An 18,075-nucleotide genomic window follows, 5' to 3' on the forward strand; every position below is an offset into this window, starting at 1 on the left:
TGTTGGAGCCATTTCAAAGGGTAACATAAAATAAGCTGCTCGTTCATCATACTTAGTGTGAATTGTATACGATAATATAGCATAATGGTATTTGTTTAAACCATTGTTTTCTGTATCGCCACATTATGAGGATTTTTAACGCATTGCTGACTTGATTTAATAAGAGTAAAGTTTGAGAATCAAGCCCCACGGTCACTACGTAGTTAAACTGCTCTCTCTGCTTTCCTTCTCTCCTGTAAACTAAAGAACGTTTTGCATCGTTATTGGCAACGCTTGTCAATCACCATAGAGAAGCTTACAGTATATATAGTTAAAATTTATTAAGAACATTTGAAAAAAAATTAAAAATTCAACACCAGTATAACAACTTTTAGCGTACGTGGTGAAGTTTACTAAAAGAACTCAGCGTTTTGAAAGAGTGTAAATATTCCCTCCACACACACTGCTTACGTTACTGTGCAAGTTGACATTTCAAGCAGAAATATGTTGATCACCTAGTTATATGCTGCCATCTAGTAAGTACAATCTCAAATATGTTACGATTCCGTTTAATATTATGCGAGTTTCTTTATAATCAAAACCTCAATTAATAGGGTATTTTTTAGTTCTGTCACTTTCAAAAAGTGTCCAGAATTATAAACATTAACTTAACATATAATATGATTATTAGTTCAGTTTTATAAGCTTCGTGGCCTAATTAATATCTTTAAAAAATCTGCCTTACATTTTAGCTGATGTAAAGAAAAGGTGGATGTAAATATACTCTAGTAGACATTTTGTAAAACATACTGAAAGCTTTTCAAGGCTTTTTAAAATGTCTAACACTAGACCGTAGAACAACATTTTAGCCCTGACTAAATTATAGTAAAAAGTTACATAAGTTAAGGTGTTAATTTATCTCTTGTTTTTTGTTGTTTCTTTGTGTGTGTTTTTTCGAATATAGGCTACAGTTAATAAAGGCTTACCTAATATTAGGCCTAAGACAGTTGGACTTTTCTACAATTAAAATTATTTTGTATTACTCCAGAAAACTACTTTTGCAAAACAAAAATTAATTTAACCACAAATGTTTTGCGGATTTCTACTAGTAAAAGTTCATAGGACTATAGAATGAGTGGTTAGAATTAGGATATTGAGTTGTTTTTGGTGAACAATCCAGAGATTACTTATAACATCACTTTACACGCTACAGCGTCTATGACAGACTTTCACTTTACACACTACAACATCTATAGTAGCTGTCTTTCACTTTACACACTACATCTATAGTAGCTCTCTTTTACTTTACACACTACAACATCTATAGTAGCTCTCTTTTACTTTACACACTACAACATCTATAGTAGCTCTCTTTTACTTTACACACTACAACATCTATAGTACGTCTCTTTTACTTTATACAATACGACATCTGTAGTAGGTGTCTTTTACTTTATACACTACGACATCTGTAGTAGCTGTCTTTTACGTTACACCCTACATCTGTAGTAGCTATCTCTTACTTTACACACTACATCTGTAGTAGCTGTCTTTACTTTACAAACTGCAGCATCAGCAGCTTGCTTTAATTTTAAGCACTAAAGTATCTGGGGTAACTGGTTTTAAATATTCGCACTATATCATTTATAGTAGGTGACTTTCGCTTTATCCACTTCAGCATTTGTAGTAGCTGACTTTCACGTTACATCGGTAAATATTGTAAATTAGTATTGACAAAATGTGACTTGTGTCCTACTTTTCTATGTTAGAATGAACTTTTTTAATTGGAACTTGATAAAATATAAGATGTTATCTTGAGATGTGACTTATGTGAAAGATAGTTCTTAATATATTACAATAAATTTTTAGAGAAACTGTGGAAAAATACTGCAGTGCAAAAAGTTTGCATGTCTGATATGTTGCATTTGGAACTGTGGTGCAGCTAGGTAATTCTTGTATTTTTTCCTTACATACCAAATGTTCTAAGTTTAAACAGTAAACTAATTTTTATCTTTCTCAGTTTGCAATATTTACGCATATAGTTATATGATACTTCATATTTGCCTGCACATTTGGTTTAATACCTACCTGTACATGATCGCTTGGAATACTGGTTACGAAATCGTCATTCAAAAGTGAAATAATTTTTGTCTCATGGTGGATGATGTCAATGTCATGCTACAGTGTTGTAATTCTCATCACCAGAATTGGAAAGTTGTTATTTAAAGTCCCAGTTGTGTGAACGTCCCTTCCTGAGTTATGATGTAAACGTAATTTTTCTTTGATCCCATAATTATTGGAATGTCTGTTCATACGTTATGGTGTAAACATAATTTTTGTTTTAAAATCACGATTGTTGTTGTGTATATTCCTGGATTATGGTGTAAATGTGATTGTTATTCTGTTAATTGCAATTTTTATAATTATTTTATTCGTAATGGGCTCAAGCGCACTTTTGACCGGTTGTTTCCTAATCAGATTTTATTATTGGTTTCTACATTATTGATTTATTGAACGAACATCTGAAACTTCGTACAGTGAAATTATTCGAAGCATGGATTGCATTGTATAGTTTTCTTATTTCGCTCCATTCATGTAATGGATTGTTTTAGGAAATACTGTGATTCTGTTTTGAATTTGAAATTGTCCTTGTACCGAAAGTGTCTGATTGAAGAAATTGACCGGTATTTAATTGAAATCCAATACCGAATTTTCAACCACTTAAAATTGGATTTTGGAGTTATTGATGAATTCTTTTTCGCAACGGTAAAGCTGATGAGACTGGAGAGCTAAAGAACACTTCACCGCCAAGAAGCTTTTAGGGAAATAATGGTGATGGATCTAAGTGGAAATATTCTAGCAGCACTAATACGCTTCATTGTTACAATATTAGATCTAGGGTTGAGGTAGTGGATGATGATTATTATTTTTTTCTTTACGCAAACTGGTATCAGAAAAAGACTTCGAATATTTGTACATTATAATTGCTCTTGTCAATTTAACTGAAATGTAAAACGGTGAAATATTTTCCTCGCGTTTCCTAGCACCCTTTAGTAGCTTTACAGTTTCATCTACAATGAGAGAACGTGGGAGTGCTCTCTAGTAATATATATATATACATAGAGAGAGAGAGAAATTCATTACTTTCCTGTTAGTCTCTGTAACTCACTGTGCTTTATATGTATTGTTCTTTCTTTCCAGTGCTACAAAAAATCGTTGAAATTGCCGAACTAGTCAGTTGAATAACAAAAAAAAATTGCCTTAAGTATTCATTGCTTTATATTCAGAGAAGAATAAAGTGGTATTTATTTTTACTATGAACACATTTCAAAACTTAATACTTTACGCTTTTGTATCCAATTGCTGCAAATAAAGGAAAATTAAGGTACGGTGAAATGTGTTTTTTTTTCAGAAAAAAAAAGATGCTTTCTGAAACTTCCTTTATCTAATTATTGAAATATAAAATTACGATTTTTTAATAAACAATCTTAATTATATTAATTTGAATAATATCCCCCAGTTGCACAGCAGTATGTCTGCGGACTTACGACGCTAGAAACCAGGTTTCGATACCCGTGTTGGCAGAGCCCAGATGGCCCGTTGTATAGTTTTGTGCTTAATTTAAAACAAACAAAAATAATGTGATTAAACTAAGTCGTCAGGATATTGCACCTTCATTGCCTCTATTATTGATGTTTAGTTCTATATATCTTACGTCTCTCTGCTTTCATAACTTTTCTCACACTCACTTATTCTCACCATGGATAAATATAGGGAGAGAATTAAATAAGAGTGCATTAGTTACAGATATAAAGAACACTAGATTTGCTAGTTACTACACTTAAATCAGAGAGGGGCATGTACGCATGCGGCCGCCATTGCTATGTGTTGAATCTCAAACTGGCAGACAATATAAAATGGCTGAAAATAGCAGTCGCCCTTCTAAATTACGACCCGAAAGAACGAAAAAAACAAGGAGCTGTATCTTTACTATTACACATACAGTAACCAAGAGTCGAAACTGGAGGTTGTCACATTCTACAAGTAAGTAAAGCCTTTTTTAAATGTAATAAGTTCTAGTGGACGATATCGAACTGGCGTGGATGTTTACATCTAGTTTCAAAGTATATATGCGAGTCGTTTTTGAAAAGCATTTCACCTACACAAGTCAGCATAACACTTTGGAAGCTGTTTATTTGAAATGCTGACAATATTAAATACTCATACAAGTTGAAATAATCATCCACGATCTTCTGGTGTTGCCTGTTGGCGAGTCAGGCTATAAAAAGACGCCACCAAAACATACACTGTATATAGTTACAACTAGTGTGCATTAACTTTTGATGCTATCTCTAAGTGTCAAGATAGGAGTTTCTTTAAATATACTACTTGGCTTAATGTATGAGAGGGGGAATTTGGGTTAATTTGTGTATTTAAACAAGTCTAGTCTAATCAGTGATGGTATGGTTATAAGGGAAACAATTCAAATAGACCTAGTACTGTCAATAGACTCGTTTTCAGAATTAATTGAAAGTTAAATTTTTGCAGGCGGCCCCTTACACTCCAAAATCCTTGAGCTGCCAGTGTCATTACAACAAATAATCAGTATGCACTACAAGTGGTCTAAAATATTTTGTGTTACTTAAACAAACAAAAATATTATTGTTACTGTAAGTAATAATAATGGAGTGAACCTAATTTTACTGAAGTATGTATATACACGCCTTTTTATTTTGCTAGGTTTACTTTTATGTACGAAATATCAGTTAAATGTGTAGATGCTTTGCACTTTGGCGACTGTGTAGTTGCATATTTACATGAAATAGCAGAATTTAGCTAGTATATAACTATGAATTGTACATTAATAGTGGAAATATGATTATGATACAAATGGATATATTATTACAGAGTTATTGAAACTGATCCAATGTAGTGTACTGTATTCAGTTTGAAAAGTCAGGCCTGCGTCCTTGGAGTTTCTCTACTTCATCACGTCTATAAGATTTGTGAAGTTACTGTGTAGCATACATTACCCATATGGTCGTTTTCTGAAAAAGTATTTAAGGTATAGAGGGAAAATTGAACTAATATCTTAATCGTTTGATTTCCTGTTATAAGTGCTGATAGACTTAAATTACTGCACAATTGTAAATTTATACAAGTTGTAAAAGGGCCAATTGAACTATGTTGAAGTTTCTATGGTAAGAAAAGGTACTTGTCATGATAATATAGGTATGTATATAATAGAGTAAAACGCACAAATCCATACAGCAGATATTGGACATACATTATGGTACGCAGATTAGACAAAGTCAGACTAACGAAATGTTAATGAAAAATGGCAAATCTGAATTGTTTTTAATTATTTAAATATATATATTTATAAAGTTGACCCACTTAGCACTCCTACGAAAAGTGGGGCCTAATAGGCCCCAGAGCAACTTGAAAGGTTATTAATATTAGGCTAATAATTTTGTATTTAAATGAAATTGCCATTTAAATCCATTAATGAATGGATTAACGAGATTCCCACTGTCCCTATCTACTTTCTAGCGAAACCACAGCCAGGGGAACGGGCTTGGAGAAATCAGGACTAGAAACGTCTTTTCGTAGGAGTGTTAAAACTTACAAGTTTATTTGCACATGAAATTGTATATAATTTGTATTTTCATAACTTGTCATATTTTTCTGAAATCAACATCAGCCAAATATATCAGATCAAATGTAAACACTGTTTTTATTCTTTGATCTGTACATGTCTATGCCAGTAATATGTGATTTTCTTGTAAAATAAAATATTTTACATAATCAAGTAACCTGACCTCACGTTGACATTCAAAGATGAATCCTACTATGGGGAATGATATTTGGCCTTAATGGCAAGGTGATCTTGAGAGCCACTGTTCTAATGAGGGGAGTATTAGTATTTTATACAAAAGGTTTTGTCCTTTTATAGATTGTTTAGGCAGAGTATTCATTACGAAACTTTGTAGAATGAACCGCAACTGCCTGTTGTGGAGACGCAAGTGTAGAGGACGACGTTTTGAAAGTCTTCCGCCTTTCGTCTTCAGGTCAGTGTGTGTGAAATGAAACGAAACCTTGGCAAGGGTTTAATTTAGAGACAGAGAAGTCATGATTCGGGGCCGGGCAAGGATGTTGTCTTGGCTGGGATCTAAAGATCCAATGCCTGAGATTTTGGTGTGGGGGGGAAACGGGAGTACCCCGAGAAAACCCATTTTCACGGCCTGGGCGCCGAATAATCTACCCAGACCGTGCCTGGAAGTAGCTGGAAAGAAAATCAAGGTTATTAATACATATTGGAATAGAACACATGTGGCTTAAGGCAAGAATGTGGAAGTAGCTGGTTGGATGGTGACTTGGAGGACTACTTGCTATGATACCTCTGGATGAAAATCTTCGTAATGCTAAACAGTGTGTCAAATCAAATTCGTGGCAGGTATTCCGATTTAACGCTTTCGAGGGCGCTCAGAAGGGACCTTCTCTTCGCCCCTACTCATAAAGTGAAATTTTGCTGGGCTAGTGATTAAGAGCTAAATTGAAATAATTTTAAGTGTACCAAATTATACTGCAGACTGGTGACAAAGGTCCGTTGGTGGTCTGTAAGAGGTTAAACACTGATTCCCCTCCAAAAAAAACAACACAATGGATAGGGATGTCTAAATCCCAAGGGCTTGGCATGGCCTAGCGCGTAAGGCGTGCGACTCGTAATCCGAGGGTCGCGGGTTCGCGAGGGTCGTTATAATTTTACGGTCAATCCCACTTTTCGTTGGTACAAGAGTAGCCCAAGAGTTGGCGGTGGGTGGTGATGACTAGCTGCCTTCCCTCTAGTTTTACACTGCTAAATTAGGGACGACTCGGTGCAGTGGGCTATCAACCTACTCACTTAAATACTTGTTGAAGAATCCGCAAGCGATTGCGGCCCTATGTTCCTATATGGAATCTAATGGTGATACCTAACTAAACTAACTAAATCCCAAAGACTCAGAATCTGCTGTGGGGAAAACGAGAGTACCCCGAGAAAATCAACTTTCACGATCAGAGCGGCGAATAATCTACCCTGACCGTGCCCGGAAGTTGTTGAAAAGAAATCATGGTTAGTAAAGCTTTAAGGAAAAAAAAACACAAATAAACACACACACACACACACACACAACGGCAAAACATATAAATTAAAGCAACGATGGATCATAAGACCGATCTAAGGCACCAGGAGGATATAGATAGACTGTTCGTGGATATAAAACTGAGCGATCGATTCTATCTGTATCGATGAGTCGTTCTATTTTTATCTGGGATGATTTGTGTCTTCTTGCGAATCTGGTTTGTGTCTTCTTACTGAACGTGGTGTTGATGTCTGTTGAGACTGACGCGTCTGTGGTCTTAACGTGCATGAGTTGAGTCTGGCATGTGGCTGTATTCTTCGGATTTGATCTCTGTTGAAGATTAATGTCAACCTTGGTGAGAGTATCTTTGTCTTTCTTCTTAGTGTAGATATGCTGCTGGCAGCGGAGATGATAAGCATAAATGGAGTTGAAAAGCTGACTGGACGAGGGTTACTCTGGCTGACATGACTGGACGAGGGTTACTCTGGCTGACATGACTGGACGAGGGTTACTCTGGCTGACATGACTGGACGAGGGTTACTCTGGCTGACATGACTGGACGAGGGTTACTCTGGCTGACATGACTGGACGAGGGTTACTCTGGCTGACATGACTGGACGAGGGTTACTCTGGCTGACATGACTGGACGAGGGTTACTCTGGCTGACATGACTGGACGAGGGTACTCTGGCTGACATGACTGGACGAGGGTACTCTGGCTGACATGACTGGACGAGGGTACTCTGGCTGACATGACTGGACGAGGGTTACTCTGGCTGACATGACTGGACGAGGGTACTCTGGCTGACATGACTGGACGAGGGTACTCTGGCTGACATGACTGGACGAGGGTTACTCTGGCTGACATGACTGGACGAGGGTTACTCTGGCTGACATGACTGGACGAGGGTACTCTGGCTGACATGACTGGACGAGGGTACTCTGGCTGACATGACTGGACGAGGGTACTCTGGCTGACATGACTGGACGAGGGTACTCTGGCTGACATGACTGGACGAGGGTTACTCTGGCTGACATGACTGGACGAGGGTACTCTGGCTGACATGACTGGACGAGGGTACTCTGGCTGACATGACTGGACGAGGGTACTCTGGCTGACATGACTGGACGAGGGTACTCTGGCTGACATGACTGGACGAGGGTACTCTGGCTGACATGACTGGACGAGAGTACTCTGGCTGACATGACTGGACGAGGGTTACTCTGGCTGACATGACTGGACGAGGGTTACTCTGGCTGACATGACTGGACGAGGGTTACTCTGGCTGACATGACTGGACGAGGGTTACTCTGGCTGACATGACTGGACGAGGGTTACTCTGGCTGACATGACTGGACGAGGGTACTCTGGCTGACATGACTGGACGAGGGTACTCTGGCTGACAGACTTGACATGTTGAGGTATAGTTGGTCGACGCTGGGGACGTTCGGCACTAACATGAAAACAATGTAGGGTGCATCCGTGGTTTAGTATATAATCAGCTACCTATTTATGATGAGTCACGACTTTTACAAAATGAGTTGGTATGTCTGTGATCTTGGAGTGGATTCTGTGGACTGCATGGAGTATCGAGAAAGTGGTTATTTCCAGAGAATGTTGTATTTTGACTGGAGTTATAGAAAGATGAACGTTCTTAATGAATACTGAGTATAGGCTGCTGGAAGTTTTGGTGGGAGAGCACTGGACGTTGATATTTGCATTCCACGGTTTACATAGGTAAGCGTGGTCCTGAAATGTTGAAGGCTGCAGTAGTATATCTCTTTGACAAAGGATTCTTGTTTTTCTAGGATCAACTGAGACGTTGGGTTTGTACTGGTAAATGGAAGGCAATAATCTGGCGAGGAGAGAAGTCCGTCGGTAATCCGTCAAGAATTACCGGGGATACTGATGATGTTGGCGTAGAAGGAAGCTTGTGCGATAAAGGCAACATGACAGAGATGAATTCACACGTGTGAACACTTCAGCTACTAGTCAAGGGAGCCACGAAAAGGAAATCAGTGTGTGTCCTTTTTTCCTATTTATCGTGGTAATCGTTTTGGATCTTGAAACCTCAAAGGCAAAACCTGAGAGGCAACCCAAGGGCGCTCAGAAACTGTTGTTTCTCTTCAGTCCCGCGCTTGTTCAGAGGTTCGGCGTAACTTGAGAGGTAGGTATTAATGATAAAATTGGCATTACTGAATAAAAGTAAAAATGGTAGTTATCTTGGTTGTTGTTATTGGATACATGTGGCAAGAGATTCGGTGTGGAAATGGCTAGATCTAAAATGTCTTGAGAGCCATCTACATGTGTATATGTTGATGTGCCATCACTATGGATCGAGAGGCCACTTTCTTCAATGAAGTTATTTAGGATAGTCCCGTTTCTCTTTGGTTTGTTGCAGAGAAAGTTACTATGCTTAGAGTTGAAATCTCTGATAAAAATGACCGAGGTATTTCTATTCAGAATTTGCTGGAATCAATTTGTGTCTACCAGCATACGCGAGAATACGTATGACTGTCATTGGTTGAATCTACAGGAAATCTCTTCTCCAATTAGAAACAGTGATAATCCAACCAATCATAATACGCACTCCACAATCCTCCAGGACAATATAAAAGACTGACAACACCTACACACACACTGATATGTCCAAATACATAAAAAAATTCTATCAATTTCTAAACGTTTAATTAAGCTAGCAAGAAAATACTACAACAAATCCACTCACCGTAACTCACTAACTTCCCATTTCAAGAAAATAGCAGCCACCCTCAATTTATCCCATTTAACTTTATCTAGAACAAACCCAATACATCACGACACTTGTAATCTGTCATTTCACTAATCCATTCTACTTTCAATCTCGTTTCAGATTCAACCCAATCTCCTGGACCAGCTCATCATAAGGGGACTAGGCGGGCTTTATTCAGTCCCGTCTAGTGAAAGTGGGTTTTCTCGGGGTACTCCCATTTTCCCCCACATCTAAAACTTTAGCATTGGACCTGTAGATCTCAGCCGGGCCAACTTGATCCATCAATCCATGCCCGGCCCTGAATCGGCCCGTTTGAGTTAATATTTTGTCTAGTATGCCGACAATTTGCTTCTTACTTCCTCCATCGAATATTACCTATGCCTTCACTTTGTCAGTTGTTACGCCTACCAGACTCGCACACAGATTCATGCTAAACTCATCAGCCCTTTAAGCCCAAAATTATTAATAGCCACGTAGTCAAAATTCTTAACTTCTACCAAGTGCGGGGTTGAAGGAGGACTGTTTAGTCTTCGAGCGCCCCTGAGCATTAATATTTCCACAGAAATATTAACCTTATTCCAAAACAACTGCCAGAATATAGCATAACACACACTGGTGTACTCAGTCCCACTCTCTTGTTTTTCCTCATCACCTCTGGGCATTAAATGTGAACGCAAGCTCAACCTGAAGTTCCTCCCTGCTTTATAAGACCACAGCAAGCAGTTTTCCAAGTCATCATCCAACCAGCTACTACAACATTTTCGCCTTAAGCCAATTGTGTTCAATTCCAATATGTATTAATAACCTTGTTTTTCTTTCCAGCTACTTCCGGGCATGATCAGGGTAGATTATTCGGCGCCCTGGACGTGAAAGTGGGTTTTCTCGGGGCACTGCTGTTTTCCCCCACAACTAAATCTCAGGCATTGGATCTTTAGATCTCAGCCAAGGCAACATCCTTGCCCAGCCTTTTGAGTTAATGTTTCGTCTCGTCTGCCGTCCAGCTATCTGGACTACGGGCTCTGGCTTGGCCTACTTCCCTTGTGTCACCTCTGTCTCACTCTCCTTTCTCACCTGTCATTTTCATTCTGCCCCACCTCACTTCATCACCTTAAAACAAGTCAAATTAAAATACAGAAAAACTCCCACGTAAAGGTAAACAATCTTCCATGAGCGGGGTTGAAGAGGAACTACAACGTTCCTGAACACCCCTGTTGGGGAGAGAATTCATCAGACTTCTCTGTCTCTAAACTAAACCTCTGCCAAGGTTTCGTTTCTCTCGGTCCTTAATGATGGCACACCAACACATCTAGATGGCTCTATAGCCATTTTTTATCTAGCCATTTCCACACCGAACCTCTTGGCACGTGTATCCAATAATAACAATCAAGATAACTACACAACATTGGAGGTGATCACGACCCCATTTACTTCAAATTATTCAACCCGGAGTTGGCAAATCGCTAACCCCCACCTTTAGTTTTCGATTTCGTTAATACCGACTAGGACTAGTTTCGCACATACCTTAATTCTGCACCTATTCTAAAAGAATACAATAGTCTCAATGAAGTCACGATCAACAACCTAACAAACAATATTATCTCCTCCATACAAAATGCGATCTCAGCATCAGTCCCACGTAAGGAACTATCACGCGAACTAAAGTCGTAGAAGTTAACACCCGAAATACACTCGCATATCAAGCAGAGAAGGCGGTTACGTCGTCAGTTCATTGCCGCGCGCGACCGACACCTAAAACTCTCATCAATAGAGAAAACAACCTTATCGAATCACTCATTAAAAGAAAACAAGAAATCAACTGGAAAAATTTTTGTATCTCAATTAATGAAAGAGAAAAGAGATCCAGCTGCGTTCTGGAAAAAGTTTAAAACAATATGCAATAGTTCTAAGATGCAAGTCAACTCTATCATTAAATACCGCGGCTCAACAACCACGACAGACTCAGACAAAGCCAGTCTATTTGCACAATATCTCGATACTGCTTTTCAGACACAAAACCTTCCATCTTTCGACCTTAATCACTATCGTACAGTCAATAACTTCAAAGCAAACAACCAAAAAATATTCTAACCCAAATTCGCACACCTATCTGACAATGCTACAGCTAACACCCACGCCGATATATCTCGCTCTATATCATGTGCTGAAGTTAAATCACGCTTTTCAAAACTTAAGAACACTGTCTCAGACGTAGACCAAAAACATCATTCTTAAAAACCTCCTGGACACACATGTACGTTACCTTACAATCCTGAACAACTTATCATTATCAACAAGGGTATTTCCCTGAGCACAGGAAATCGGCTATAATAATAGTTATCCCGAAACCAAGCACTGACTCACAGAATCCTGCTAGCTACCAACCTATTATAATGTCTCCTGAATTCCACAGTTAAACTGATGGAAAACATAATCGCTAGCAGACTGTTTTTCTTGGAAACTAACAATATATCGGCGACATTCAAAATGCGACCAGACACAAGAGGCAAACCAGCGACCATTCAGTTCGATTCACTGAAACTGTATTTCAAGCTTTCAACCGCAAACTCATGACTGTAGCTACGTTCTTAGATGTTAAAAATCATTTGATAGTGTCTGACACAATGAACTACTATTCAAATTACATAGTCTACAAATCCCACATACAGTCATTCGGTTGATCTCAAATTTCCTATTTAACAGACAGGCCAGAATACGTGTGAATCGGGCACTCTCACATCCGTTTGCACTCAAGGCCGGCGTCCAGCAGGGGTCAGCCATGAGCCCATTACTCTACATTATATACGTTAATGACATTCTGATCCCCAAGCACACATATATATACACACCCGTCTTAATAAGCAGACGACGTGGCAATTTGGAGCACGTAAAGCGATACCGCAGCCGCAGTTAATCGGGTTCAAGCTTCACTCAACTAAATATCAGCATGGTGTAATCAGTGACGTCAACCAAGTATCAGCATAGTGTAATCAGTGGCGTCAACCAAGTATTAGCATGGTGTAATCAGTAGCGTCAACCAAGTATCAGCACGGTGTAATCAGTGGCGTCAACCAAATATCAGCATAGTGTAATCAGTGGCGTCAACCAAGTATCAGCACGGTGTAATCAGTAGCGTCAACCAAGTATCAGCACGGTGTAATCAGTGGCGTCAACCAAGTATCAGCATGGTGTAATCAGTGGCGTCAACCAAGTATCAGCATGGTGTAATCAGTGGCGTCAACCAAGTATCAGCATAGTGTAATCAGTGGCGTCAACCAAGTATCAGCATAGTGTAATCAGTGGCGTCAACCAAGTATCAGCATGGTGTAATCAGTGGCGTCAACCAAGTATCAGCATGGTGTAATCAGTGGCGTCAACCAAGTATCAGCACGGTGTAATCAGTGGCGTCAACCAAATATCAGCATAGTGTAATCAGTGGCGTCAACCAAGTATCAGCATGGTGTAATCAGTGGCGTCAACCACGTATCAGCACGGTGTAATCAGTGGCGTCAACCAAATATCAGCATAGTGTAATCAGTGGCGTCAACCAAGTATCAGCATAGTGTAATCAGTGGCGTCAACCAAGTATTAGCATGGTGTAATCAGTGGTGTGTCACATTAAACCCCAACAAAACTCAGGCTATTGCATTATATCGTCGCCATAAGAATAAAGGTAAAAAATTAATAGACTCACGTTAAAATTACTCAATACAACTATTAAATTCACGAAAACAATTAAATTTTTGGTCGTAACCTTCAATAGGACACTAATTTGGACCGATCATTTCAGTCGTATTCGCAAATCAGTCGAGCAACGCATTACATATTTAAGGCGGATCGGAGACACCCACACCAGGTGTTCTTCGGAATCCATTTTAACCATTTGCTAATCGAATATGGTTGTATGGTCAGATGTAACATGTCACATAATATCTTGAACAAATTAGAATCCCTACAATACCGTGTGATTAGAATAGCTCGTCGCTTACCTAAATACACCCACTATCATATTTGGACTCCCTGTAGGCATTATCTAAAACAAACACCAGGATCCGCAAACTTGCAGTCAAATACTACAAATCGGCGAAAGTAAGAAATTCTCTCACGAAACAGTTTACCACATTAGCTGCTACACCAAGCACATGGCGCACCTAACAGTCTCCTTATCACGTTTGTAACGCTTAAAATGTATTTATATGTACTAACTTTACACTGTATTCCAGATTTCACCTCCAGTTCCTCTTTGTAGCTGTCTGGGAAGTGAAGTGGGTTTTCTCTAGGTTCTCCCGTTTCCCCCACATCCAAAATTTGGCATTGGATTTACAGATCCACGTCACCTTGAGTGACCCAAATCATACATCGGTCATTGATTTTGTGATATTCACGCATGCTGCTGGGTGCAAGTCGTTGGCTTTTCGCTCAATTTTGCTTGCTTACTATCACGATTTTCAATATTATTATTTTCAGCATTATTTTCATCTACTCATTTATTTTGTTAATTATAATTTTTTTCATCTTTCTTCTATACATTAATTTATGTATTTAATTTTTATTTTATTTTTTATATTATTTATTTCTTTTCTTTTCTACCGGATCGCCTAATCTAATTCCTAACTCAGAAGTTGAGTGAAGAGAAAGTACCTTTCTGAGCACCCCCGGTTATCTCTGTTTCCAATGAAAGGGGACGGAGATATGCAAACCGAAAACCTGTCTGTATTTTGACTTGTCTTCCAGAATTTGTCGGTCCGGCATGGCCAGGTGGGTTAAGGCGTTCAACTTGTAATCCGAGGGTGGCGGGTTCGAATCCCCGTCGTACCAAACATATTCGCCCTTTCAGCCGTGGGAGCGTTATAAAGTGACGGTCAATCCCACTATTCGTTGGTAAAAGAGTAGCCCAAGAGTTGGCGGTGGGTGGTGATGACTAGCTGCCTTCCCTCTAGTTTTATACTGCAAAATTAGGGACGGCTAGCGCTGATAGCCCTCGAGTAGCTTTGCGCGAAAATCAAAAAAACAAACCAAACCAGAATTTGTTTGTGTCGATGATTCTAGTTTTCTCCTAGTTTATTCTGTGTCCAGTTGACGTAGCATGCTCTGCAATGGCTGAATTTTGTGTTTTCATGAGTCTTGTACCATCTTTATGTTCTTTTATTATTGTTGCAAGTTTTCTTCCTGTTTCTCCAATGTATGTATCATTGCAGGAACACTGAATCTCATAGATGACGTTTTTGAGATTCTCTTTGGCAGGTCGCTGTTTGTTTTGTTCTGATTACGGAATAAGAATATCAGTGAAATATCTTAAACTGGGTTTCACCAAGATGATACAGTTACAGTATCGTAAGGAATTTTGTATTATTATTTACAATAAGAGACTGCTTGTGTGCATCAATTAAGTTGCAATAAAAATTGGAGGATTGTAGCAAAGTTTTTACCTACACTTCAAGCCTTCAAATGTAACACCTTCCACAAACCATGTGGAGAGAAGTAGCCGAGATCCAAAAAGATCTAGTAGTAGGGTAAAGAGAGGGGAGGAGAACATGATATTGGGCCATAACTCTGTAAAAAGAGGAAAAGAGAGTCTTTAAAAAGTAACATTACTAAATTTATTGTTTTTAGAAATAGTACAGTGTATGTAATCCTCATTGAGAAAATAAGTGTAATGATTTGTATTATTTCTTTTGGACTTTGTGTGTTTGTGTGTGTATATACAGAGGGTTGACAAAAAAGATCATTTTATGGGCTAATTAAAATAAGAAGATCTGAGAAACTACATCAGGTCCACAACACTTATCAGAAAATATAACTAAAATCATGAAAAGTTCAGGTATTTACAAAAGCTAGTGTCAAGATTAGGACTTCACATTTGAACACATCTCATTGAGTGCATTATAAAAACATACAGTTATACCTTTTTATGTTATGTAATAAAATATATAACAACAACATTTTCAGGGGGGTCACGGTTTTGTCCACCCCCTGTATAAAAATAAAAGATTATCTTACTAGGAAGAATAGCACGATTTTACACAGCATATCCAAACCTTAAATGAAAAGTAATTGCAATATTACATAAACATCAAAAAGTGAAAAGAAATAGCACAGTTACAAAAGAGACATGTATCACCTTGTCACACACCATTAAGGTGGGTAGTTATGAAATGTGTGCCCTGCTGTTTGAGGTACTGACGGAAGTAAGATCTACTTTGCGTTGAAAGTACATAGTATATCTAGTTTAAAAACTGCCAATCTGAAGTTAAATTGGGTAGACAATGTACCCTCAACACAATCTGGGTCTTACGTCCGCTAGAATCTCAAAAACCAGAGCACACTGCGTAACTACTCACATTAAGGTGTATGACAAGGTGTTATATAAGTCTGTTTTGTAGCTGTTATTTATTTTTCTTCTTGTTCTATGTAATTATATATATATATCTTTTTTTGCCATTAATTCGAAAATAAATTCGAATATTTTTTTACTATATTTATATCATTATTTTTTTAAATTATTTCCATCCATTTCAATTAAGAATGTTTTAGGTGCAAATAGCATCTCCACCCCCTTCCCTGAAAAGGACACGAGTCACTATCTCTTGTTCATTGGCAGCAATATTTGAGATGTATGTTTTTCTATGATACATAATAAACATTTGAAAAAAAGATATTTTAACACGTTGGTCCCCAAGCCTATTTTGCTGATACTTTCTAGGGTCCCATTAGTCTTTTATAATTATTTTTTAGGAAGAGTGTATATGTAGTCGTTGTGTCCCAGCCAGTAAGTGGCCCTTTAAAAAAATAGAGCACAACTCACCGGCAGGTCGTGTGGGAACCAACATGTTAAATTTTATACTTTCCTCTGAGTTAAAATCTAATACATTCTTCATATGACACGTTAGCTACGTGTGTTTAATGAACCATTTTTCCATTGACTTCTAAGTTCAAATCAATTTTAAATAATCTTACTTAACAGATTTATTAAAATCAAATAAAATTACCCAGATGTCTAATTCAGATGGAAAACGGCAATAAGTTTTGCCATCGTCAATCACGTGATTTTCGAAATGCGCAAGCGACTCCTATTGCTGTCTGTTGAACTTGCAATCTATTGTTATTTATATCTGTGGTATTAGTCCTGTTATGGCACATGAGAAGGTGGTCTTAAGACTAGATTTGAATTTTAGTGTTGAAAAAATGACTGGAGTTTTGTAAAAATGAAAGGAAAAAGAAAAGACCCATCCTTCTGTCAGCGAGCTTTGTTCACGAAACCTTTTCCTTCATAAAAAAAAGGGCGACCTAGTATGGCCAGGTGATTAGGGTGCTCAACTCGTAATCTGAGAGTCGCGGGTTCGAATCCCCGTCGCACCAAACATGCTCGCCCTTTCAGCCGTGGGTGCGTTATAATGTGACGATCAATCCCACTATTCGTTGGTAAAAGATTAGCCCAAGAGTTGGCCGTGGGTGGTGATGACTAGCTGCTTTCCCTCTAGTCTTACACTGCTAAATTAGGGAGACTAACGCAGATAGCCCTGGTGTAGCTTTACGTGAAATTGAGAACACACAAATCGATTTATTCTTCATGTTATGACTGTCTTACAAATCCATCGATATTTCGCACGTACCGGAACGTGTTTTTATAATTATGTCATACAACCTGAAACTTGCGGTTTAAACGCCGGAAGAAGATGAAGCACTCAAAACCAATAGGCCTAAAGTGTATGATAAAAATTATGTCGCAAAGTTTAAAACCTAAAAATTCATTTCAGTTACCATAATTAGTAAAAATAATGGCAATACATTTTGGAGAAGATATTTAATTTAAAAAAATTATTATATGTTTTCATCCAGCTTTTTCGATTCCAACATACGAATTTATAGTCAGTAATCTCTGACTTAGGTGTTTTTTTAAAACTTATCAAGAACTTTGAAATGTCGATTTCAAGTTAAGGAATGCATAAATGATGTGAAAGAAACTGAATTCAAGTCGACCCTCATGGGCGTTCGAAGTGTTATGTACACAATTAAAACAATACTAAGTCATAGTTTTGTTGCTTAGTAGCACACACAAAAGGAGCGTTGCCAAGAAATAAGTGATTTATATATATATATATATTAGCAAAAACTGTTCGGGTTGTTTTGGTGCTTACTAAATAAAATATGTATTTGAGTAAGAAGCTTAGCGCTGTCTGTTAATTAATACATGAATTAAAGGCTTTAAAAATGACACAGCTG

General features: G+C 38.2%; 1 protein-coding gene across 16 annotated transcripts in view; it reads left to right on the plus strand.

The window, feature by feature from the left end:
* Positions 1-18,075, plus strand: part of LOC143244712 (nucleolysin TIAR-like) — a 204,816-nt gene that overhangs the window by 105,375 nt on the left and 81,366 nt on the right. Inside the window, exon 1 of one of the 16 annotated variants that reach the window (XM_076489856.1) lies at positions 4,003-4,023. The exons of 14 other annotated variants lie outside the window; for them this stretch is intronic. The gene's annotated coding sequence lies outside the window, so the exon portion shown is untranslated. Of the gene's footprint in view, positions 1-4,002; positions 4,024-9,186; positions 9,271-18,075 lie in introns of those variants that run through there. One more of the 16 variants, XM_076489855.1, reaches the window with a different exon arrangement.

This window comes from Tachypleus tridentatus, chromosome 2 (genome assembly GCF_004210375.1).
Source record: "Tachypleus tridentatus isolate NWPU-2018 chromosome 2, ASM421037v1, whole genome shotgun sequence".
NCBI lineage: Eukaryota > Metazoa > Arthropoda > Merostomata > Xiphosura > Limulidae > Tachypleus > Tachypleus tridentatus.